This window comes from Oncorhynchus keta, chromosome 20, assembly GCF_023373465.1.
Source record: "Oncorhynchus keta strain PuntledgeMale-10-30-2019 chromosome 20, Oket_V2, whole genome shotgun sequence".
Classification (NCBI taxonomy): domain Eukaryota; kingdom Metazoa; phylum Chordata; class Actinopteri; order Salmoniformes; family Salmonidae; genus Oncorhynchus; species Oncorhynchus keta.
In genome coordinates, this window is record NC_068440.1 from 5,775,771 (window position 1) to 5,790,896 (window position 15,126).

General features: G+C 45.0%; 1 protein-coding gene across 4 annotated transcripts in view; it reads left to right on the forward strand.

Moving 5' to 3' along the window:
* Positions 1-15,126, forward strand: part of LOC118399209 (exostosin-1c) — a 79,707-nt gene that overhangs the window by 13,461 nt on the left and 51,120 nt on the right. The gene's annotated exons all lie outside the window — the stretch shown is intronic.

The following is a 15,126-nucleotide window of genomic DNA, read 5'->3' on the forward strand; positions in this document are numbered from 1 at the left end:
TCAACATCCAAAGACCAATAGATTGTCCAAAGGCCAATAGAAAAGGTTCTGAAACCTCCTGAGAAGTGTGTTTATTCATCCATGCGTAGAGGAGCAGTGTCACGATGCAAAGAGTGGGATTGAAGACAGGGAAAGTTGACTGGAATAAGAATAGCAGTTGATTGGGTAAGAATAGGAGGAGGCTAGCAGTTGATTGGGTAAGAATAGGAGGAGGCTAGCAGTTGATTGGGTAAGAATAGGGGGAGGCTAGCAGTTGATTGGGTAAGAATAGGGGGAGGCTAGCAGTTGATTGGGTAAGAATAGGGGGAGGCTAGCAGTTGATTGGGTAAGAATAGGGGGAGGCTAGCAGTTGATTGGGTAAGAATAGGGGGAGGCTAGCAGTTGATTGGGTAAGAATAGGGGGAGGCTAGCAGTTGATTGGGTAAGAATAGGGGGAGGCTAGCAGTTGATTGGGTAAGAATAGGGGGAGGCTAGCAGTTGATTGGCTATCTTTTTATGTAGCTTCCAACACAGTACACAAGTAATCTGGTCCTGGTCGGTTACCTCTAGAATAAGAGAGAGAGAGAGCGAGTGGAGGGACTTGTCTTACCCAGTAATAGCAGTTGTCATCTGGCCAGGACATAGCTACCTTTCTGGGTTGTTGACATTGGGCCAGTGGTGAAGGGAAGGGGACAGATCTCCCACTCAATACTGTATGAATGAGCTCATTTATTCCACACGTAACAAACGGTCTGCTCAGACATCAGCGGGTGTGGGGGCTTATGTTATATGATAGTGATTTGGATATGGCGAGGGGTTAGATAGGGGTGACAAAGACCTCTCTCTGATTCTCATATCCCGAGGAGTGGGTGGGCTTTTAACATGAGAACCATGCATGGAAGTGGAGTCAGAATGAATTAAATGAAGGCATTACGATATATAAATGTCCCATGAAGCTGAAGGATTCTGAGAATAAGGTTAGGTAACGACTCCCACCATCCATGTCTCTCTCTCTCTCTCTCTCTCTCCAAATGCCATTCTTCCTCTCCCTGTTTCTCCTGTCCTCCTTGGCTGTGGGCTCAGGTAGGCTGCAGCCTCTTAGCAGGTTGCACCAGGTTAATGAGCCCATGCATCTGGTCCACCAAGAGATTAACCCAGGAGGACCTGGGACTAGACAGGGTAGGGGGGGACCTGAAGGGGAGTACAGGACAGGCAAGACATGGGGGTTAGATAAAGGGAGGGAGGGACGAAGAGGGGGAGAGAGGCAGACAGCAGGAAAGAGAAGAAGAAACGGTGGGAAGGGGTAACAGATGGGGAGGAAGAGGGGAAGAAGGTGGGACTTCAGGCAGGGAAAGGACCCAGAAAGAAAGAGGGGCCAAGAGGGAGGGTGACGAAGCGAGAGAAAGAGGGAGGGAGAGAGGGGGATACTTTAGGCAAGGGAGAGGCTTTACCGCAGCCTAATGGCCTAGTTTCTCTTTTTTCTTACTTTGAAGGATTCCCTGAGAAAGGAAAGAAAAACCTGCATTGTAAAGTGAATCTAAATGAGGGTGTGTGTGAAAAGAGAGGAGTGGAAATGAAGCATATATAAACACGTACTAGTAGAATACTTTACAGAGTTGCTTTAGTTCTAGTTGAAGCACTGAGGTATAAAAGTATCAGGGACGTGGGGGAGGGCGGTGTAATGGCAAAAGGATGTACCTCTCCATTCAGCTTAAACGGATATTCCCATGACGACGGCCTTGCCAAGTGGAAGACGGTGTCAGAGCATAGGCCATTATTCATGACCCAAAAAGTACTAAAGGAGAGGGAGAAGAGGGGAATAAAAAGAGATTAATAAAAAGACCACTGTTCGCTAGAATATACAGTAACCGTTGTACACTGTAGATACAGTACAGTAATATACATAAATACACTACATGGCCTAAAGTATGTGTAGACATGCTCGTTGAGCATCTCATTCCAAAATCATGTGCATTAATATGATATGGAGTTGGTCCACCCCTTTGCTGCTAAAACAGCCTCCACTCTTCTGGGAAGGCTTTCAACTTGATGTTGGAACATTGCTTGCTTCCATTTAGCCACAAGAGCATTACTGATGTTGGGCGATTAGGCCTGGCACGCAGTCGGAGTTTGATGGGGTTGAGGTCAGGGCTCTGTTCAGGCCAGTCAAGTTCTTCCACAACGATTTCGACAAACCATTTCTGTATGGACCTTGTTTTGTGCACAGGGGCATTGTCATGCTGAAATAGGAAAATACCTTCCCAAAACGGTTGCCACAAAGTTGGAAGAACTGACTCAACTAGAATGGCATTGTATGCTGTAGCGTTAAGATTTCCCTTCACTGGAACTAAGGGGCCTAACCCGAACCATGAAAAACAGCCCCAGACCATTATTCCTCCTCTACCAAACTACATTTGGCACTGTGCATTGGGGAAGGTAGCTTTCTCCTGGCATCCGCCAAAGCCAGATTCGTCTGTCGGACTGCCAGACACAGTGAAACGTGATTCTTCACTCCAGAGAACGTGTTTCCACTGCTTCAGAGTCCAATGGCGTCGAGCTTTACACCACTCCAACCAATGCTTGGCATTGAGCATGGTGATCTTAGGCTTGTTTGCGGCTGCTTTGCCATGGAAACCCATTTTCATGAAGCTCCCGACGAACAGTTCTTGTGCTGACGTTGCGTCCAGAGGCAGTTTGGAACTCGGTAGTGAGTGTTGCTACGCACTTCAGCACTTGGCGGTCCCATTCTGTGAGCTTGTGTGGCCTACCCCTTCGTTGCTGAGCCGCTGTTGCTCCTAGACGCACTTCCAATTGACCGGGGCAGCTCTAGCAGGGCAGAAATTTGACGAACTGACTTGTTGGAAAGGTGGCATCCTATGACGGTGCCACATTGAAAGTGACGGAGCTCTTCAGAAAGGCCATTCTACAGCCAATATTTGTCTATGGAGATTGCATGGCGGTGTGCTCGATTTTATACACCTGTCAACACCGGATGTGTCTGAAATAGCAGAATCCACTATTTTGAAGGGGTGTCCACATACTTTTGTATATGTAGTCCATATAGTACAGTAAAGGACAACATCATCATTATTACATGCATATTGCATTATAGGAATTATGTATCTGAAATAATTGTGATTTTTCTATAAATGAACAAACTAGGCATGGCCCTGACATAATAAGAGGCTTGAATTGTACTGTAGTTAGTGTTCCTGCAGTTCGACCATGGGTGTGTATTTGAATGAATGCTTTTGTAAGTGTGTTTTGTTTGAATGGGTGGATTTGTGTGTGTGTGCATGCATGTGTGTTTCTGTGAGTGCGTATGTGTATGCCTTTATGTGTTTGTGTGCATGTATAATAGTGTGTGTGTTGGGATGTTGGCAGGCCCCAATAAGAAATCCTACACCCCACTGTAATTAGGGGCTGTGAAATTGTACCCCTGGAGAGCATGTGGTGTGTGCGGCTCGTGTTCCAGTCCAGAACAAACTCCTCTGTTTGTGTCTCTGTTTAAAAAAAAGTGAATGGAGACAGAGCCTTATATTTCTTTCTCTCTCTCTCTCTCTCTCTCCTGTTCTTTCTCTCGCTCTCATTTTTCCTCTTCCAGTCCTGATCTCCCTCACTCCCATCTCTCTCCCTCTGCCTCTGTAATTTTGTTCTTGACCTCCATCTCTAGCTCTCTCTCTCCTTTTTCCCCTCTTCCAGTGTCTCGCCCACACTCCTGCACTCCCTTCTCTCTCCCTCTCTTTATTTAGTCTTCCTGTTGAACTCCACTCTTACTGCAAGTACTTCTCCCCATCGGTCTACACCCACTTTTTGATTTATGTTTTTTTAAATCACCGCCCCTCCCTCTTTTTAACATTCAATCAAATTGATTTATAAATCCCTTTTTTACATCAGCCGACATCACAGGGTGCTATACAGAAACCCAGCCTAAAACCCCAAACAGCAAGCAATGCAGATGTAGATGCATGGTGGCTAGGAAAAACTCCCTAGAAAGGAGAAACCTAGAGAGGAACCAGGCTCTGAGGGGTGGCTAGTCCTCTTCTGGCTGTGCCCGAGTGGAGATTATAACAGTACATGGCCAAGATGTTCAAACGTTCATAGATGACCAGCAGGGTCAAATAATAATAATAATCACAGTGGTTGTAGAGGGTGCAACAGGTCAGCACCTCAGGAGTAAATGTCAGTTGGCTTTTCATAGCCGATAATTCAGAGTCCAAAACAGCATGTTTGGGGCAAGGTAGCACATCCAGTGAACAGGTCAGGGTTCCATAGCCTCAGGCAGAACAGTTGAAACTGGAGCGGCAGCATGACCAGGTGGACTGGGGACAGCAAGGAGTCATCAGGCCAGGTAGTCCTGAGCCATGGTCCTAGGGCTCAGGTCCTTCATTGGAAAGAGAGAGAGAGAATTAAATTCACACAGGACACCGGATAAGACCTCTCTGAGTCAAAAGAGGGTCGCATTTAATTCAACTAAAAAGAGAGGTGGACCAGTGATCTCTCTATTGCTCTACTGCCCCCTATCAGTAAGCTGACCTCATAGCACCCAGTGGTGATGCCAGGTGGTTCCGTGTTACTATGTCTGGTTGCTTCTCAGATGGTTGTCTATTTTGCCTGGCTACACTGTAGTGGTAAACACATTCTTTTGAAATGCTAAACAGAATCAGTTATGCTTGGCAACAAATGTGGCTTGTTTGCAGTCCCACATTTGAATATTTTGTTACCTTTTTAAATGTTCTGGTAAGAAAGACTTCCTAGCTCTACTGCCTCACAGTCCTTGGCTAATTGTTTATGTCTTAAGCAGACCCCCCTCCACCAACTCTTTGCATTTAGCTATCCCTCTCCTTTGGACCTGTGTATATTGAGTGGGAGAGTCCAGCCTGTCAGGTTGTCAGGTGCCTCTCAGGTTCCTGATGTGGAGCCGTTTGGCCCCTGAGGCCCACGCTGTCTTACCACCAGCCCACGCGGGGGCCCTGGCTCTACTGGTGTGGGTGTCCTTAATGGGGGCCATTCACCGGCCTAATCGGGCCGTTTATCCAGCCGGGCCAGCGCCACGGCGATCATTGCGGGAAAAGCCCCCGGCGTCCTCACTCCCTTTTGTCCGAGCCAACTGGAGACTATAGGAGATGGAGAGAGGGAGACTCCTGCCTTCTGCTGATAAGACTCTCCTTCCCCTCTCACTCTGTTTTTCGCTTGTTTACCCGTTTTGATAGCCTCCACTTGACTTTCTGAACCCACAACTCTGTATCCAGAGATTATGGATGGTAGGGATTAGGAAAAAGGGGACATGTGAAACTAAGTGCTCCTTACACTATGTTTAATGTTCCATACAATTAGGTGAAGTTGACCTTCAGCAAGTCTTGTCTTTCAGAAATGTCAAGACAAAAATAGAATACATTTATTAAATATACATGTAAATGTGTGTTCATTAGTCATTTTTCTTTTTTTCGTCTATGAGGGAAAAGAGGACTGCTTTAAACCATTGGTCTTAATGTCCCATTGTGTAGTGGCTTCCTTTCGTCTTTACCATAGCCACTGCCCAAGCCTGAAGCGGGGTTGTTTGGTACGCATACAGTCCACACTCAAGGTTTCCAAACGGCCAAACATTCCATGACATCCAGGGATATGGTGCAACAAAAATGTTTATTCTTCTTATATCTAACAAATAAATGATTCTCCAATCAACTTAAAGCATAGATTACTTTATATGGAAAATACATATTATGACCTGTCTGTATGTCTGTATGGTCAAAAACCTATACCGCTCCCGCATCTAGCAAGGACTCTCCCTCCCGAAGGCCCAACTTCATGCCTTTATCCTAACACACTTACCACAATACAATGAACAGGCAAGAGGGGGGGCCAAATGGCCGAGTTACACTAACAACAAATTAATATATCTCAATCGGGTAAATATAAATCATAAAGGTACGTACCTAATATTTCATAATTTACATTAATATTTAATATATTTACACAAATATACATGGAGCTCCATATGTTCGGTCTTTTATACAAATATGTCCAAATCGGCTCTAACACATTGGGTGGCTTGAGTCTTTGACAGATGGCTAGGGGCATGGTTCAGAGGCTATTCACTCATATATGTATGTGTGTCTGGTGTTAGGGTTAAATTGGGATTTGAAAGGAGTGGATTTAACCTCTTGAAACTAGGGGGCACTATTTTTATTTTTGGAAAAATAACGTTCCCAAAGTAAACCGCCTATTTCTCAGGACCAGATGCTAGAATATGCATATAATTGACAGCTTAGGATAGAAAACACTCTAACGTTTCCAAAACTGTCAAAATATTATCCGTGACTATAACAGAACTGATATTGCAGGCAAAATCCTGAGGAAAATCCAATCAGGAAGTGCCTCTTATTTTGAAACCGTTGTGTTCCTATGCACCCCTATTGGCCATTGAAAGGGATATCAACCAGATTCCTTTTTCTACGTCTTCCCTAAGGTGTCTACAGCATTTTGACGTAGTTTCACGCCTTTATGTTGAAGAATGAGCATAAACGACTACATTGTGTAAGTGGCCAGCTGAGGGCTCTGAGTGATTCTTGCGTAAAAGACAAAGGTAGTCATTTGTCCTCTTGCTCCTACTGAAAAGCCAATTGTCCCTGTTGATATATTATCGAATAGATATTTAAAAAACACCTTGAGGATTGATTATAAAAAAACGTTTGCCATGTTTCTGTCCATATTATGGATAGAATTTGGACATTTTTTCAGCGTTGTCGTGACTGCTATTTCCGGTGGATTTCTCAACATAATGTGACCAACAAACGGAAGTATTTTGGGTATAAAAATCAACTTTATGGAACAAAAGGAACATTTGCTGTCTAACTGGGAGTCTCGTCAGTGAAAACATCCGAAGATCATCAAAGGTAAACTGTTCATTTGATTGGTTTTCTGATTTGTGACCAAGCTTCCTGCTGGACATAATGCTATGCTAGGCTATCGATAAACTTACACAAATGCTTGTCTTGCTTTGTCTGTAAAGCACAATTTCAATCTGAGATGACAGGGTGATTAACAAAAGGCTAAGCTGTGTTTCACTATATTTCACTTGTGATTTCATGAATATTAATATTTTCTAGTAATATATTTTGACCGTTTGCGCTATGCTAATTAGTGTAGTTGATGACAATTCTCCCAGATCCGGGATGGGTAGTTCCAAGATTAACCTGACTTTATACTGTGATTTTCCACTTTCTGATTCAGAATACTCCTTCTTACCTGCCTCCTTTTTGAGGTTGGTTGAGCCCACTTCAACTGCGTCCCGACTTCAGTCAACCCCTGTTAGTCGACAGACAAGTGGGCAGCTTTTTATAAGGCGACGACTTCATTCCACCTCATACCAGACTGACGACCAAGTTAGCATTACCCTAGTTGATTTATTCAGCTAGCATCTTCTCAACATGAGCTACGGAGGACCCCTAGAATCAACAGTAACCACGTATCCTTACACTCCTCAGCACTTGATATATTTGCACCCAATAAAAACACTCTTATATGAAAGGGTGTGGTGGTATTGTGTGGCATCTACAACTGTGGGCCAAACCCAGACAATCTACCCTGGCCCAGATACCTCCTATAGGCAACTTAGGAATATACTGAACACTATGAATAAGTCAAATAAAATCCAAATGTATTTGTCACGTGCTTCGTAAACAACAGGTGTAGACTAACCGTGAAATGCTTTCTTACAGGTCCTTTTTCCAACAATGCAGAGATAAAATAAAATAGGTGACAAGGAGAAATTCAGTTAATAATGAATAACAATAGTGTTAAAGTAGCATGGCTTTATACAGGAAGTGCCGAGTCGATGTGCAGGGTATGAGGTAATTGAGGTAGCTATGTACACATAGGTAGAGGTAAACAGCATAGATAATAGACAGTAGCAGCAGTGTGGTTGTGGCATCAGTATGCAATGTGTGTGTAGGGATGTCAGTGTAGGTATGTTTGTGTGTGGCTAGTCTGAGTTCTACTGTTCATCTCTTATTTAATGATAGCCTGGGAGCTAGCTGAGGCCAGTTTGGTGTTGAGTCCCCTCTGCAACACCTATGATAAATGAGACCGACTGGATGCTGCTCCCAGCTGCTCGCTCTGGGACTGTCTACTCGGTACAGACTGTTTAAATCCTATTCTGACACTTGGCTATATGGGCTCTTGGGATGTTATTATTAATAATAGTTAGGTGGGTGCTTACATTTGCCCTATTTCATGTACATGTATTATATACATGAGTGTATTATATACATGAGTGAATTGGAAATGAGTTTTGTTGCAAATCCCACTCCCCCTGAGACTCTCTCGGAGAGTGGGGTCACGGCCAGGGATCAGCCATTATTGACTGTGACCCTGGAGCAATTAGGGTTAAGTGCCTTGCTCAAGGACACACTGACAGATTGTTTTTCACCTAGTCAACTTTGGGATTTGAACCAGTGACCTTTCGGTTACTGGCCCAAAGCTAGGCTACTCTTCTGTGCTCAAACTAGCACTTGTATATTTTTGTTCATGTAGTCCTATAGAGGACCACACATTGCTATGATATGTATTTGAAGCCGGAGGTAGACCTATATGCTTTGTTACACTGTGATCCCTGTACCTCAGTTTGCATGTTGTTTTCAGAGAACATTTGAATTGCTTTACTCTCTGCCTCTTGCCTTTTTTACATACTACACCCAGCCAACACACACTGCCCTTCCCACTGCCTCTACACACCACCTAGCCTATTTCAGTCATTTCCTTCACTCTTCCCTCTGACCCTACGCCCTACATTACAAGCAGTCTCCATGATCAACTTCCTAGCCAACTCCATTCATAGCTCCATTCCGAGGACTATCCTTAGCTTGGTATCCACTACTATTACTACTGCTGCTCCTTCACCCAATACCCATGTCTCCGGACCCACACCCACCCCTCATATCCCACTCTCACACCACAGTTCAGGTTACCCACACCCTGGCCAGATTGCCCATCCTTGTCCCTGTGTTTCCAGCTGTCCCCAGGTTGTCACCCCTGTCCCCGTGGACCCACTAGCCTGTCCGGTGTAGTCAGGCTGGCAGGGCTGCAGTAACCAGAGCCTGCTCCTCTCTTTCTGTCGCAATGAGTCTCTCTCTTTCGGACACCCTCTTCCATTATCTCGCTGTTCACGCTCTCTCCAGCTATTTCTCTGCCCCATCTCCCTCTCTTTCTCGTTCTCTCTTGCACTCTTTGTTCCTCCCTTTCTCTTTATCTACCCCATCTATTTCCCCCTGCTGTCTCTCCCTAGATATGTCTCTGCCCTGTCTTTCTTTCTCTTAATTCCTCTCTCTCCCTCTTGTCTTCACACTCTCTCTCTCTCTATGGCTGTAATGTGATCAGGTGCAGGGAGTGAGCTGTCTCCACTCCAGTAAATGCATTAGCCCCGTCTCCTCTCCCTATCCCCTAGCTAGACTACTCTGCTGGCCCCAGTCAAACCCCAGTGTGGCTGGACGGATGGGTCACAAGGCCAGAGCCATTCCAGGAATGGACTTTATTGCTTCTGCAAACGCACACATACACAGATGGGTAGATATAAATGTGTGCATAGACACACATATGCTCTAAGCAGGAAAATATACACATACACACACACACACACACACACACACACACACACACACACACACACACACACACACACACACACACACACACACACACACACACACACACACACACACACACACACACACACATTTGTTTTTCTGTCCTTTTGGGGTCCAAACAATTGATTCCCATTCAAAATACTATTTTCTCTAACCCCTAAACCTAACCCCTAATGTCCCCACTTTTCCTTATTCTCCTATCCTTGTGAACTTCTGGTTCCTCACAAGGATAGTAAAACCAAAAACACACACACACACACACACACTCCATCACTGCTCCTAATAGGGTGTAAGCTGACAGACCGAGCCAGACTCCCTCCGTCAGCACAGTGAATCTATATTCATTCACAAGCTTCACTGTGCGCTAGAGACGAATGAACTAGAGCGAATCCATAGATCCACTAAGCCCACTGATCTATTGAGAAACCCTCTCTGGAATGGAATCTAGGAATCTATATTGCATGGATCCGTTCCCTACAGAATGGATTAGATAGCTATAGCGTTAGGACAACATAGAGAGCAGGTTATCAGTTTGCCACTACTGCAGTGGTAAGCATTTAGGTAATGTTGTTAGTGCAGCATAGAGCATAGCTCGTTTCCTGGTTCTCTTCTCAGTAAATCACTTATTCAAACCTGCTGTTTTAGCTTGTAGCATTTAGCTTCAGTGGAAGCACTACAGTTGTATGCAATGAATCAAGAAGATTGAATAAGAATGTCTTTGTGAAATACCAGAGGAGAGAGATACAGTCTTAGTTAATAACTCATACTTACAGTACAAATATAGTAGGGCTATTAGCTGTGTGGTAGCCTCCAAATGAACTTCATTAACCCTTGCAGTACCCCTTCCCTCTAGGGTGGAAATGGAATAGCTGTGCCCGCTGCTGATTGGCTGGTGTCCTGCCTGTTATCTGGAACGTCTGTCTGTCAGGAGAGACGTCGTGGGGATACCAATCCATCAAAAGGTGGCTACGAGCTCCACTCATTTGAGCTACGTGTGTGGATGGGCCAGCAGGCTCTATTCCTTGCGTTCCACTCAGAGAGGAAGTCGGCCTTGTATAGTGTATATCCACCAGGGGGCTTGGGAACAAGAGTAGCTTACCAAGCAAGAGGGGCCGAGCCACTCTATTTGACTAGCTAGCGACGACATTTGAACTTCCGTGTTATGTGCCTGTTTGGTTGCCTTACAACCTGGAATTATAATAGATTTTTTTTTGGGGGGGGGGGTTGTATCATTTTATTTACACAACATGCCTACCACTTTGAAGATGCTAAATATTATTTGTGAAACAAATAAGAAATCAAACTTGAGCGTGCAAAACTAACCCAAAGTCAATTCTTTGTAGAGCCACCTTTTACAGCAATTACAGTTGCAAGTCTCTTGGGGTATGTCTCTATAAGCTTGGCACATCTAGACACTGGGATTTTAGCCCATTTTTCAAGGCAAAACTGCTCCAGCTCCTTCAAGTTGGATGGGTTCCGCTGGTGTACAGCAGTCTTTAAGTTATACCACAGATTCTCAATTGGATTGAGGCCTGGGCTTTGACGAGGCCATTGCAAGACCTTTAAATGTTTCCCTTTTAAACCACTTAAGTGTTGCTTTAGCAGTATGCTTTGGGTCATTGTCCTGCTGGAAGGTGAAGCTCTGTCCCAGTCTCAAATCTCTGGAAGAGTGAAGCAGGTTTCTCGCAAGAATTTCCTTGTATTTAGCACCATCCTTCAACTCTAACCAGTGTCCCAGTCCCTGCCGATGAATAACATCCCCACAGCATGATGCTGCCACAACCATGTGGGGATGGTGTTCTCGGGGTGATGCGAGGTGTTGGATTTGCACCAGACATAGCGTTTTCCTTGATGGCATAAAGGCTCACTTTTAGTTTCATCTGACCAGAGTACCTTCCATATGTTTGGGTAGTCTCCCACATTCCTTTTGGCAAACACCAAAAGGTGCTTATTTTTTTCTTTAAGCAATTACTTTTTTTTTATGGCAGCTCTTCCGTAAAGCCCAACTCTGTGGAGTGTATGGCTTAAAGTGGTCTTATGGACAGATACTCCAATCTCTGCTTTGCAGCTTCTTCAGGGTTATCTCTGGTATCTTTGTAGCCTCTGATTAATGCCCTCCTTGCCTGGTGTGTGAGTTTTGATGGGTGGCCCTCTCTTGGCAGGTTTGTTGTGGTGCCATATTCTTTCAATGTTTTTAATAATGGATTTAATGGTGCTCCGTGGCATGTTCAAAGTATTGGATATGTTTTTATAACCCAACCTTGATCTGTACTTCTCCACAAATTTGTCCCTGACCTGTTTGGAGAGCTCCTTGGTCTTCATGGTGCCGCTTGGTGGTGTTGCAGACTCTGGGACTGTTCGGAACAGGTGTGTGTGTGTATATACTGAGATCATGTGACACTTAGATTGCACACAGGTGGACTTTATTTAACTAATTATGTGACTTCTGAAGGTAATTGATTGCACCACATCTAATTTGGAGGCTTCATAGGGGGTGAATGCATACGCATGCACCACTTTTCCATGTATTTATTTTTTTAATCATTTTTTGAAACTAGTTATTTTTGTTTTGTTTCACTTCACCAATTTGGACTATTTTGTGTATGTCCATTACATGAAATCTATTTAAATTACATGTTGTAATGCAACAAAATCCTGGTCCTGATGGCACTCCATATCCAGGTAAGATACGCTAAGTACATATGATGTGAAAATTATACCAATATAGACATTTTAATGATATGCCTCACATAAAAGGGACCTGGCATCCCAATAAGAGGATGGGGGACTATGTACAAACAGGCTACACAATTGTTACAGTACACGTTTGATAGCCTTCATGGTACTGTTCAATCGAAGCAATTATTTTAGTCAAAGGTTCTTCTGGCCTTGATGACGCCAAAAAGATTTACAACTACTGCCACTCAAGAGCCAGAATAATTTCAGAAAGCTGCTTTGGGTTCCTTGCTGCAAGATGGGGGATCCTGGGACGAGCCCTTGATATTGCCCCGGAGAAAGCTGAGACCATTGTGAAGGCCTGCGTGGCCCTCCACCACTACCTTTGCACCACAGACACATCAACACGGTACATCCGCCACACGTTTGACCACTCCACACCCACTAGCAACCTGCTTCCAGGAGAGTGGAGACAGGTGGTACGAGGGAACACCAGCTTCCTGGAAACCAAGAAACATGTCGGCAGACAGGTCAACCAGAGTTGCTATAGACGTGCACAACAACCTAAAGGACTACTTCCTCACACCAGCAGGTCAGGTGTCTTTCCAGGGTGCTGCTATCACACCCTACTCTAAATGTTGGAGAGTGGTTTAGAAAACAGGTGCACGCATACCTTCTCTTCTGGTTGATGACGGTTTGACTCATGTTGTGAGCCTCACACTTGGTTTTTGCTGTTTGGATGTGGCTGCCAAATCCCAATAAAGAGTACTATGATGACTCACGTCATCCTTGTTTTAGTTTTTTTTTATATATATAAAAAATGGTGAGGCTAGACTCTCAAGACATTTACCTAACCTTGTGTTACGTGTAGTGGCCTTTCACCTTCCTGCTATAGTAAATGGGTGTGTCCAGCAAGGTCTGCCACAAGTACAAGTAAGCAGACATACTTTAGCAGTACTTTTAGACAGGTGAAAAAGTGTGATGACCCCCCGCAGAGGTGATGAACCAGGCCGGGGAGATGATGAATCCAGGGGAGTTGAACCACCGGTAGATGGGCCCACAGGGCTCAGCTCCATCTCTGCACTGTCCAAAGCCACATACTCCTCCAACACCTACAAGCAGATGGCGAATACGTTAGAATACAATGCAAGCAATCTAAAAACATGTTTCCCCAAAATAACTGATTTCATAAAAATCTCAATCTAATTAACACACACATTACCTCTGCTAATCTTATAACACAGGCAATGAATATTTCCCACACACAATTTCTCCCATCCAGAAAAGAGCTGATTTCACATGTTCTAACTAAGTCTGCTAAACATAAGATCACAAACACACACATGAACTGTACAAAAGGAATCGGTTGCATGACGAGTACATACCGTATCTGGCTTATTGGTGTCTGTCTGACGATGTTTCACGTGAACGAGAAGCCAATCCAATAGTCTGACAATCGGTGGGACAGGCACCTGCGGCAGCCCCATTCCTCGTCTCCGTCACCCTTTTCAGATTCCGAACATACCGGTCTTTCTCTATGTCTCTTTGATATCCGTATTGGTGTTCAAATTTCGTGGTATCTCCTTTCAGCTGTTGTCTTGTGCTTGCTGGTCTGAATACAACCCCATTGAACAGCTATAAAGGTTCTTGTATTGTCTCGCCAGCTCACAAAGATGCTCCTCCAAACTGGACATGGACATAATAGGAAGCTTGCAAGTAGTAGAGGCTAACGTCCATCGCTTCTGTATTTATACCAGAGGAGATACCGGAAAAGATGTGATGTAGACACTAGAGGTCGACCGATTAATCGGAATGGCCGATTTAATTAGGGCCGATTTCAAGTTTTCATAACAATCGGAAATCAGTGTTTTTGGATTTTAAAATACATTTACATGTACATTTAAGTCATTTAGCAGACGCTCTTATCCAGAGCGACTTACAAATTGGTGCATTCACCTTATGACATCCAGTGGAACAGCCACTTTACAATAGTGCATCTAAATCTTTTAAGGGGGGTGAGAAGGATTACTTTATCCTATCCTAGGTATTCCTTAAAGAGGTGGGGTTTCAGGTGTCTCCGGAAGGTGGTGATTGACTCCGCTGTCCTGGCGTCGTGAGGGAGTGTGTTCCACCATTGGGGAGCCAGAGCAGCGAACAGTTTTGACTGGGCTGAGCGGGAACTGTACTTCCTCAGTGGTAGGGAGGCGAGCAGGCCAGAGGTGGATGAACGCAGTGCCCTTGTTTGGGTGTAGGGCCTGATCAGAGCCTGGAGGTACTGAGGTGCCGTTCCCCTGACAGCTCCGTAGGCAAGCACCATGGTCTTGTAGCGGATGCGAGCTTCAACTGGAAGCCAGTGGAGAGAGCGGAGGAGCGGGGTGACGTGAGAGAACTTGGGAAGGTTGAACACCAGACGGGCTGCGGCGTTCTGGATGAGTTGTAGGGGTTTAATGGCACAGGCAGGGAGCCCAGCCAACAGCGAGTTGCAGTAATCCAGACGGGAGATGACAAGTGCCTGGATTAGGACCTGCGCCGCTTCCTGTGTGAGGCAGGGTCGTACTCTGCGGATGTTGTAGAGCATGAACCTACAGGAACGGGCCACCGCCTTGATGTTAGTTGAGAACGACAGGGTGTTGTCCAGGATCACGCCAAGGTTCTTAGCGCTCTGGGAGGAGGACACAATGGAGTTGTCAACCGTGATGGCGAGATCATGGAACGGGCAGTCCTTCCCGGGAGGAAGAGCAGCTACGTCTTGCCGAGGTTCAGCTTGAGGTGGTGATCCGTCATCCACACTGATATGTCTGCCAGACATGCAGAGATGCGATTCGCC